The 12,016-nt window shown below is 42.2% G+C and overlaps 1 protein-coding gene across 1 annotated transcript in view; it reads left to right on the top strand.

Annotated features, from left to right (window-relative positions):
• The first annotated feature begins 859 nt into the window (after positions 1–859).
• The window catches only part of LOC106572365 (histone deacetylase 7), an 82,766-nt gene continuing 71,609 nt past the window's right edge, over positions 860–12,016 (top strand). The window contains exon 1 of the mRNA XM_014146434.2: positions 860–948. The gene's annotated coding sequence lies outside the window, so the exon portion shown is untranslated. The remainder of the gene's footprint in view (positions 949–12,016) is intronic.

Here is a 12,016-nt window from a genome sequence, read left to right as displayed (position 1 = left end):
ACAAGAACATTTCCCAGGACATAGATATATCTGATATTGGCAGAAAGCTTTAAATTCTTGTTAATCTAACTGCACTGTCCAATTTACAGTAGCTATTACAGTGATACCATGCTATTGTTTGAGGAGAGTGCACAATTTTGAACATAAGGTATTAATAAACAAATTAGGCATATTTGGGCAGTCTTCATACAACAGTTTGGACATAAATGCAATGGTTCATTGGATCAGTCTAAACCTTTGCACATACACTGCTGCCATCTAGTGGCCAAAATGTATATCGCACCTGGGCTGGAATAATATATTATGGCGTTTCTCTTGCATTTCAAAGATGATGGTACAAAAAAATGCAAAAGAACGGTTGTTTTTTTCTTTGTATTATCTTTTACCAGATCTATTGTTTTATATTGTCCTACATTCCTTTCACATTTCCACAAACTTCAAAGTGTTTCCTTTCAAATGGTATCAAGAATATGCATATCCTTGCTTCAAAGCCTGAGCTACAGGCAGTTAGGTTTGAGTATGTCATTTCAGGCGAATTCTTTTTTTAAAGCGGCGGGTCCTTATTAATTTCAGGAATCCATGGTCACTACTTCAAGGGCCACATTAAGCACAGCAGCACAACAAATACCAACACACCCTGGATAACTGGCAGTCTGGGACTGGCCTATTGTACCATGTTTACCTCTGAGTTAACAAAGGAGAATTCTATAGGACTCAAAGGCCCATTCCACTCTAAGTTATCCATAATTAGAATGTCTGTAGTCTGTGTGTATGCCAGTGTCTGTCAGTGTGTCCATCTGTCTGTCAGTGTGTCTGTCTCCTCTCTGTCCAGCTCCAAATTGCAGACCTGGTCTATACTCCACAGCCTGTCATCATATCACTGCAGCGGCTGGGAGATGGAGTGGAGAGAAGTGGCTGTCGCCGCTGGATTGGTGGCTGGATCTTCTGGTGAGTCAAGTCTCTCTGCTGCTCCTGGATGGGAGGAAGACCTGGCTGGGGATAACAGGTTCGTATGGGCTTAGTGTCACATCTAGAGGCTTGTCTCTGTTAGTGACAGTTTCCTCAATGACTTGTCATCTCCCTCAGAGATCATAGTATTCGGCAGCAGTCCGCTGTCCGTCAGGGTGCGGACGGTTGGCCGGTCCTCTGTAGGGGCCGGCCAGATAGTGTAACTGTGACTAATAGAAAACACAGAATCATGCAGCGTGCACAAACAAAGATGTGCCTGTGTGTCTCCAGAGCTGGGAATGGCCCAGATGATTGGCTGCAAGAGGAAATCATTTCCACAGTTGCCGCTCCATTTCATATAGAGGGGTTTTGTATCTGTGTATTTTGTTCTGCATGTCCTCATACTCTCCAGTTGTAAGACTTTACTACAGTGCCTTGCAAAATAATTCATACCCCTGGGATTTCTTCACATTTTGTGTTACAAAGTGGGATTACTCAAAATACTCTAAGGTCAAAGTGGTTGATTAATACAAATGTAATAACTAAAATATAGTTGTCGCATACATATTCAGCCCCTTTGTTCAGGCAAGCCTACATTAGTTCAGGAGTAAAATTTGGCTCAACAAATCACATAAGTTACATGGACTCACTCTGTGGGAAATAATTAGGGGTTAACATAATTTTTTTAATGACTAACCTTTCCTCTGTCCCCCACGCATACAACATCTGTAAAGGCCCTCAGTCAAGTACTGCATTTCAAGCACAGATTCAACTACGAAGAACAGGGTGAGCCTCAAAGAAGGGCAGTGATTGGTAGATGGGTAACAATAACAAATCAGACATTGAATATCTCTTTAAGCATGGCCAAGTTAATAAGGATGCTGTGGATTATGTATAAACCACCCAAACAGCTCAAAGATACAGTCGTACTTCTGAACTGAGCTGCAGGACAGGAATGAAATTGTTTAGGGATGTCACCATGAGGCCATTAAAACAGATACAGAGTTCAATGGCTGTGATGGGAGAATGAGAATGGATCAACAACATTGTAGTGACTCCACAATAATGACTTAAATGACAGTGAAAATAATACAAATATACAGAGGAAAAATTCCAAAACACTATTTTGTATGCGACAAGGCACTAAAGTAATACTGCAAAAAAAAACACTGCAAAGGAATACACTTTTAGGTCTAAACACATCACAGAGTAACTGCCTCCTTATTTTCAAGCGTGGTGGTGGCTGCATCCAGGGGCGGAAATCCCGGGGGGGACGGGGGGGACACGACCCCCCCATCCTGGGAAAAATATGATTTGTCCCCCCCAATATATCACTGAAACATAACTATGTAATTTAAATAATATTAATAATACGCAATGAAAGCAACTGTGCTGATTATAGACACTTAATAGCGCGTTTTTAAGTTTCAAAAGATTGCGACCCCCCCCCCCACTCTTTGCCTCACAATGGTTCGATCCACTGCCAGTTCCTTAGTTGGCAAGGTAACAGAGGGGTCGTATCCACTGTCTGAAAGGCACTCAATGAACGTAACTGACGTGAGGTTAATCCAGTCAATCGCGCACACACACTAGCTGAATATGCAGAGCTAGCGTGCAAATATGAACTATTAAGCTAGCTAGTACCTATTCCATTTATGTGGCCTCGTCAAAGATGGAATCTTTGCTATCGTCAATTTATTCCAAGATCAGCATGCAAATGATGTAAGTTAGTGCTTCAAAGTCCCTGTGATAAGGTTAGCGATAAACTGGAGTCCAAACTGAACAGAACTACACTCTCTTCTACCATTGTCTTAAATATATTTAATGGTCTCGTTGCAAAAGCTAAATTGTCGCAAGGGAACTTTTATTTATTTATTTTATTTCACCTTTATTTAACCCGGGTAGCAAAGATTATAGCAAACACCACTGAAACGGAATTGGTGCTTGCTAGCTTTGCAAATTCAGCTATTGTTGGAAGCCAGCCAATATGAAACAAACTATTAAAATTACAAAAGGTTGCAGCATATGTTGTGTAAATGGTGAACTCATACAGCTGTCAACTCTTGTCATTTTAATCCGTTTCACATTTGCTAGCTACCTTTTAGATCGAAGCCCAAATAGAATGATAAAAGATAAGATGATAGAAGCCCATATCCTACTGTAAATAACCTATGTGTGTGTGTAGCCAGCCAGCCAGGTAGAAAAATGGCAGAAAAATAAAAGACGGACATCAGAGTATTTTTCAGTACACCAAAACGCAAAGTAAGAACCCTAGTAGCCTAATATCTCAAAGACTAGTTGATAAAATGTTCATAAGAAAGAAATGAAATTCTAATGGAAATGTTTCACAATGATGTCATTAGGCAGAGCAGGCAACAGATGGCACACAGACAGCAGAGTTGGGGACAGATATGTAGGGACAGACTGGCAGAGACAGGGAGTCTCAGGTAAGTTTGTTGAGTCTTTGTTTGGCAACATTATGAAAGGTTCTCAATTTTTTTTACTTGTAAAATAGGAACATAATTGGAAAATGCCATGGATACCCCCACTCAACTTAAACTGGTAACTGAACTAAGATTTGTTAAAGGCAATGGTATTGCTGTTGTGATTAGTTGTGTAGTTTTGGGTACCGGTAGTTAGGAGTACGGCAAACACCTTATTTCTTTGTTTCCTCAATATACATTTACCATATTACAATGTAGGCTATGTGTTACAGCACTACTTTTGGTGTCCCCCTCAGGAATTGCTCTTGAGAAAATGTCATGTAATTGTCCCCTCCAAAGTTGATATCAGATTTTCGCCCCTGGCTGCATCATGGTATGGGTATGCTTGACATCAGCAATTACTGGTGAGTTTTTCCAGGATAAAAGGAAATGAGATGGAGCTAAGCACAGGCAAAATCCTAGAGTAAAACCTGCTTCAGTCTGCTTTACACCAAACCCTGGGAGATGAATTCACCTTTCAGCAGGACAATAACCTACAACACAAGGATAAATGTACACTGGAGTTGCTTACCAAAAAGACAGTGACTGTTCCTGAGTGGCCAAGTTACAGTTTGACTAAAATCTGCTAGAGATTCTATAGCAAGACCTGAAAATGGCTGTTTAGTAATGATCCCAAACATCTTGACAGAGCTTGAAGAATTATGAAAAGAATAATGGGCTAATATTGCACAATGCAGGTGTGTAAAGCGCTTAGAAACGTACCCAAGTAGACTCAGCTGTAATCACAGCCTAAGGTGTTTTATAACATGTATTGACTCAGCGCACTGAATATTTTAGTTATTTAATTCCTATTAATCTTAATTCCTATTAAAATGCTAAAATTGTTCTTCCACTTTGACATTACAGAGTATTTTGTGTAGATTGTTTGCCACTTTGCCCACTTTGGTCAACTGGAAGAAAAAAATGTCTTCATATTTTTATAGCGGATATAGTATATATGGATTCCTCTCAAAGGGGCTAGGAAATATTATTGAAGGTGCCATAAGAATATCAGCCACCTTCAATCTGTGAGTAGAAGTGTAAAATAAGGTTATAGACTATAGTAGAGCAGCCAGATGTATTTGATGACTAGATGGTGGTGCTACTACTGCTAGGTCTGAACATGAGGGTGTAGCCCCCAGACCTGTTACAGTATGGAGAACTGCAGTCATGACTGGCAAAAGACGGCAGGCTGCAGCAGCCACAGAGTCAGGGCTGTGCTGTGTGTCTTACAGGAAATGACTTCACGAGGTGCTGGGACCTCCACCCCGCTCCGGGGTTGGTCTCTTTGGTCTCTCTGGTCTCTCTCTCTCTCTTGGGCCGCATCCTTCAGTTCAGCCTCAGACAGCCTAAAGTGGGTTATTTATTTTAGTTCGCTTGTGAGAGTTAAAAAAGGAATGTTTCAGCAACATTAAAGGTTTCCTGTTTTGATGACTCCCCCTCTGAAAGCATTCCCTCTGCAGAAAAGTCTCTCAAAAAGGAGCAGTGATAGTCTGCAAAAAAATGTATTTATCCAATTGAATCAAATCAAATGTTATTTGTCACATGCTTTGTAAGCAACAGGTGTAGACTAACAGTGAAAAACTTACAGCCCTTCCCAACAATGCCGAGAGAAAAATTGTAAAAACATAACACAAGGAATAAATACACAATGAGTAACAATAACTTGGTTATATACATGAGGTACAGGGGTACAAGGTAATTGAGGTAGATAGCCTATGTACATATAGGTAGGGTTAAAGTGACTAGGCAACATGATGGATAATAAGCATTAGTAGGAGCGTGTGATGAGTCAAAATAGTTACGTGCAAAGGGGGGTCAATGCAGACAGTCCAGGTAGCTTTTTGATGAACTATTTAGCAATCTTATGGGTTGCGGCTATTGACGCTTTGCCTATTGGATGGCTCATCGGAGGTCGTAGCAGGATTTCTTAGTGTCTGGATTAGTGTCCCGCTCCTTAAAAGCGGCAGCTCTAGCCTTTAGCTCAGTGTGGAAACAGAAACAGTCCTGTATCACGTGTACTGTGCGTCTTAAAATGCCTGTATCTTTGCACGTGACAGGGTCGTTTGATTACTTCATCAGTAGTGCCTCTATGCAGTTGCAGAATTGGTGATGTGAGACAGTGTGGGGATGTGAGACAGTGTGTAGTGCCTCAGTCTCTGTCTGCAGCTTCACACCATCAAAGCTGTCTGAACCCCCCCAGCCAAGCCCTGTGGGGCCCTGCTGCTGCTAACCTAGTGAATGGGGAACTGACTGTATCTGGACAGAGCCTTGGCCCCTGTCTCTCTCCCTCCTCTGGGTCTGTCCCCCCCCTCACATTCCTCCCTCCTCCTGCCTGAGCTCTGCAGCTGCTCCTCTTACTCATGCTGCTGCATGAGAGAGAGAATTTGGTTTTGGGGCAGTTGTTATAATATGTATGTTTAATACACTATATACAAAAGTATGTGGACACTCCTTCAAATTAGTGGATTTTGCTAATTCAGCCACACCCGTTGCTGACAGGTGTTTGCATGACTATGTGTTTGATTGTAATCTCCAAAGGCAAACATTGTAAATGGAATGGCCTTACTGAAGAGCTCAGTGACTTTCAACATGCCACCGTCATAGGGTGCCACCTTTCCTACAAGTTAGTTGGTCAAATGCTCAGCCGCAAAGTGGTAGGCCACACAAGCTCACAGAACGGGACCGACCTTTGCTGAAGCTCAATGCGCGTAAAAATCATCTGTCGTCGGTTGCAACATTCACTACCGAGTTCCAAACTGCCTCTGGAAGCAACGTCAGCACAATAACTCTTCGTCAGTCGCTTCATGAAATGGGTTTCCATGGCCGAGCAGCCGCACACATGGTTAAGATCACCATGCGCAATGCCAAGCATCAGCTCGAGTGGTGTAAAGCTCGCCGCCATTGGACTGGAGCAGTGGAAATGCGTTCTCTGGAGTGATGAATCACGCTTCACCATCTGGAAGTCCAACAAACAAATCTGGGTTTGGTGGATGCCAGGACAACGCTAAAGTTTGGTGGAGGAGGAACAATGGTCTGAGGCTGTTTTTCATAGTTCAGGCTAGGCCCCTTTGTTCCAGTGAAGGGAAATCTTAACACTACAGCATACAATGATACTCTAGTTGATTCTGTGTTTCCAACTTTGTTTCTACAGTTTGGGGAAGGAACTTTACTGTTACAGTATGACAATGCCCCCGTGCACAAAGTGAGGTCCATACAGATATGGTTTGTCGATCGGTGTGGAAGAATTTGACTGGCCTGCACAGAGCCCTGACCTCAACCCCATCGAACACCTTTTGGATGAATTGGAACGCCGACTGCAAGCCAGGCTTAAACGCCCGACCGCACTAATGCTCTTGTGGCTGAATGGAAGCAAGTCCCCACAGCAATGTTCCAACATCTAGTGGAAGGCTTTCCCAGAAGAGTGGAGGCTGTTATAGCAGCAAAGGGAGGGACCAACTCCATATTAATGCCCATGATTTTGGAATGAGATGTTCGACGAGCAGGTGTCCACATACTTTTGGTAATGTACTGTACGTAGGTGGCACTGTGCATTATCATTTCTGTGTGTTCACGCTTATGGCATTTACCAACTGTGCTAATCTGCCAAATCTCTTCAATCACCATGTTTACATGATGTTATAATTATTTTGCAAGATAAATGTTTACTTGGGTGAGGATCTGAAATAGCTGTGTCTCTGACAGACAGGCCACAGCTGACTGGAACAGCAATCCCCCATCACACACCCCAACCCACGCACACACACGTACAATCCCTCACACAGTCTCTCACACAAATACCTTACTGTGTCTAAAGCACATTTGTCTCTACCAAACCAAAGCCTTTTCTGATGGCTTTCTAAAACCCCTCCATGTTCCTCCTCTACATTTATGGCTGGACCAACGGGACGGTGGGGAGAACACTATCCAATCAGCCACTACATGCCCTGAGACAACTGGCTCTGCTGGCCCCTGGAAGATCCAGCCTCTGGTTCCTTGCTGCCATTTTCCTTCCTCTGTTTCTCCCAGACTCTCTCTTTCCATGGGAATTTCAGTAACAGGGAAAAAGGATTTTCCTCCTGACCAGAAATGCTACACCAATGTCTACTGGGATGAAGTAATGGAAGCTAATCTGCACAGACATAATAACAATAAAGGTCAATTAATAGTCTGTCAGATACGTTAATATTAGGAGGACAGTAGGACATTGAGTATGCACAGGGTGTGTTTGTTCATATCTTTCGTATAGGTGTGTGCGTCTGTGCGTGTGCGTGCGTGCTAGAGAGAGTATTATGTGTGGCGAGAGAAACCATGCTCTAGTTTAGCACTACTCTGTAGGGAAGAGAAAACATGACCCACTGGGCAAAAACTGGTTGAATCAGTGTTGTTTCCACATCATTTCAACCCCCAAAATCTATGTGATGGTGTTGAATCAACATGGAAAACTAGTTGGATTTGCAAAAAGTATTCAACGTAAGGCCATTGTATATTTTTTTCATTATATTTTTTTCACCTAACTTATAACCATTTCACAATGACATGGTGAAATGTTTTGTTGATTACACGTTGAATTCACATTAGTTGATAACTGAAGCAAATGGAAATCAAAACTAGACATTGAACTGATTTCTGTGCCCAGACGTAACATAAAAGTGAATCTGTGACACTCAAGTTAGTATGATATTTTACGTTTGGTATGGTTGCATAAGAGAGATGGTTACTTAAGTCAAAAACAAAACTATGGTGGTTGGTCAGGATGGATGGGTTGCCGTATAACGCGAAAGTCTAGCAAACCCAAAGGTTGCGAGTTTGAATCTCATCACAGACAACTTTAGGATTGGAGCTCATTAGCAACTTTTCAACTACTTTGTACTTATTAGCTACTTTGGAACTACTTGGCATGTTAACTAACCCTTCCCTAACCCTTTAACCTCTAAACTTAACCTCAGCCCCTAACCCTAACCCCTAGCCTAACTAACATTAGCCACCTAGCTAGAATTTGTCACATACAGTATTGGGCCAAATTCGTAACATATTGTATGTTTAGCAAATTCGTAACATATAATACGAAATGGGTGATGCACATACACAAATGAAGACATACCGAAAGATATCATACTAAATGGAATGTCTCACATTTGTGACTCGTTTCAGGAAACTATGCGTATGTCGCGGGTCACTACTTCACAGGAGAGCCATTTGAACGTAAACTTTTTTTTTTAAATTCAAAATGCAGTTTTTGACAGAAATGTCTTCTGGTAGCTTCTGGTCTTCTGGTAGCTCGTAAATTCACTCTGGCTATCTACCCCGATATCAGAGCACTCTCGTCTGAGTGTGCCGGAGTGCAGAATAACTGACAAATGTACAAATGCTCAGCACCCGTTGAATATGGCCGGTGTCAGTAAACGTTGGCAAAAAAAGCGTAAATTGTTGCCAGCAGCACAGTTGCAGTCACCAACACTCTGGATAACATAAAAACAGCCTGCTAGGGTGAGAAATGGTCAGTGTGCAGTTCTCTCACGTTAGCTAGTTAGCTTAAGTAATTGACTGTTGTTAGAACAGAATGCTCAGATCAAATATTGTTGGCGCTGCGGACTAAGACACTGCATCTCAGTGCTAGAGGCGTCACTACAGACCCTGGTTTGATCCCGGGCTGTATTACAACCGGCCGTGGTTGGGAGTCCCACAGGGCGGTGCACGACTTGCCTAATTAAATAAAGAATACAAATACAAATAAAAAAAGAGATGGGTGGGGCTAAAGCTTAAGAGGGTGTGAACGATGTTGAATGGGTATAGACAGAGAGGAGCTCTCCAGTAGGTACCAAATATTCAAAGGTCATTTTCTCAAAAGTGAAGTTACAAGTTTATCAACTTTCAAAGCGGAATTACTTTCCCATTGTTCCTCAAATGCAGTATATGATATACCATTTTGTAGCTCTGTGTCTCTGCTTTTATCTAATGTAAAAAACACAATTTCAAATGTTGTTACATAAGACTGAATCAAGGCAGTTGGTCACATTTACTGAATAATACGAAATGCTCTGAGGCCAGGTTGCACTCCCTGAGAGGCCAGAGTCAGTACTTAAACCCTGGGACCAGTCAACATGGAGTCATTCATCACATAATACCAGACCCAAACCCCCCTACTCGTCTGTCTGAGAGCGCTCTCCCAATAGCCAACCTCTTAAGGATCGGACCCTTTTTTTCAATTTTCGCCTAAAATGACATACCCAAATCTAACTGCCTGTAGCACAGGACCTGAAGCAAGGATATGCATATTCTTGATACCATTTCAAAGGAAACACTTTGAAGTTTGTGGAAATGTGAAATTAATGTAGGAGAATATAACACATTAGATCTGGTAAAATATGATACAAAGAAAAAAACTGGCATATTTGTTATATATATTTTAATCATCTTTGAAATGCAAGAGAAAGGCCAGAATGTATTATTCCAGTTTAGTCGCAATTTCGATTTTGGCCGCTAGATGGCAGCAGCGTATGTTCAAAGTTTTAGACTGATCCAATGAACCATTGCATTTCTGTTCAAAATGTTGTATCAAGTCTGCCCAAATGTGCCTAACTGGTTTATTAATACATTTTCAAGTACATAACTGTGCACTCTCCTCAAACAATAGCATGGTATTCTTTCACTCTAATATCTACTGTAAATGGGACAGTGCAGTTAGATTAACAAGAATTTAAGCTTTCTGCCCATATCAGATGTGTCTATGTCCTGGGAAATGTTCTTGTTACTTACAACCTCATGCTAATCGCATTAGGGCACGTTAGCTAAACCGTCCCGTGGGGGGGTCACCGATCCCGTAGAGTCCCAACCCCTTCACATAATGTGCACCCTACAAAATATGTGCCCCCTAACTTCTTACATATTACCTTTGAACTTCATTAAGGGAATGTTCTAATCTGCGCATCCATTGATGCAATTTCTCTCTTATTTATTACTGGAAACCAAGGTAACCTTACTCCATAATTGATACAGTGAATAATGTTGAGAAACCAGAGTATTGCCACATACATAAATCTAAAAGTAGGTCAAGATGAAAAGTGTTTCCAAGTCTTTTCCATAAACATGTTGATGTAATGGTGACCTACAAAAGCAGATGGGGTTGGGGGCCCTCTACAGTCGCCTGGCTGTTTTGGCCCAAATGCCTGTTGGCTGTACAGGAGAAAAAGAGCACCGGCCCTTTAAAAATCGCCTTCTCAACACACCGTTATGTCCTGTTCACTTTTTTTCTGTTCTTAATGTTTTTGAGTTTGATTTCTGGCCGTGTCAATATTAAAACTGGATATAAACTATTTCCCAACAAATTCCTCCTCCTCCGTGAAACAAAGCGATAGAATAAAACATGTTTTATCCTACTGTTGTTGCTCTTTTTTCCAACAGTAGGCAGATATGCTCCACTTGATGGAACATAAAGAGTGGGGTCTCCTCTGAGTGAGCAGCAGCAGCCCAGGCTCTCTGTCTCCACGGAATCCATTATGAATCTCAGAATCATTACTAAGGTCAGGGGGTCAAAGGGTTATGTCTGCTCTTACATCACAACCACGACCAGTGTTAATTAGCATTATCCATCATGGCCTCTCAACTCAACTTTCTTTACTCTCAGGACCAGACCAGGCCGATCGAACCTGTGCTCAACCATGGTTTGACCATGTGATCCAGTTGATGACGACAGAGGGGACATGATGTACCAGATTTTAACCCAAGGAAACAGTCCTCTGGAGATGTTAAACATCCTCTTGTGTGACTGATATTGGTGTCTAATACATGGTGCAGAAGCATCCAAAGCATGCTGTTAAACCCACCACTATGTCCTTGAGCTGAGAGCTCTGTCTGCTACAATCATCAGATATGGCCTTAAAGATGGGCCTCACAGAGATTTTAACCCAGGCCCAGGCAAGCATCTGCAGCCTGGGCAACAGGGAGGGAGGGATTGGACACGGAGGAGGAGAGAAGAGCATGCATTCTTGCTCTGTTCTGGTTGCATGTGAAGCTGAAGGCTATATTGCGTTACTGTGGTTCTGTGTGCTGTGGTGAGTCAGGCCTGTTTCCCAACAGCACCACATACACAGCCGGACCAGACCACACAGACACCAGGACCCCGCTGGGACTCTCTGCCCGCCTCTCACAGAATCTCTCCCTCTTGCTCTCGCTGTGTGTGTATTAATCCCACTGGACTGTTTCCTCTGTCATTCTCTGTCCTCAGTTCCCCATGTTTTTCTTTCCACCGTCTTTTTATCTAAATGTTGAAGATTCTTTGTCAGTATGCGGAAGAGGAAGCGACAAATTATACTACAAATGAAATAGGAGTCTGCAGCTGAATGCACAGTGATCCAAAAACAATCTGAGTATTGTTATCATAGGGGTAGATTTATTTCACTGGTTGTAAGGGTTGTGTACAGGCCAATATTAAACAAGATGAAAGCCTAAATCAAGCAGGAGAAAGGGAGGTTGACTTGGTTCCAGCCCAGTGAAGGAATTCCTCTTTCCCAAAGGGGAGTCGTTACATGCCGATTTTTTTTTTTTTTAAATGTTGCATTTTACAAGGGGATTGTAACGGAGCT

This window comes from Salmo salar, chromosome ssa15, assembly GCF_905237065.1.
Source record: "Salmo salar chromosome ssa15, Ssal_v3.1, whole genome shotgun sequence".
Taxonomy (NCBI): domain Eukaryota; kingdom Metazoa; phylum Chordata; class Actinopteri; order Salmoniformes; family Salmonidae; genus Salmo; species Salmo salar.
This window is presented reverse-complemented; position numbering and strand designations above follow the sequence as displayed.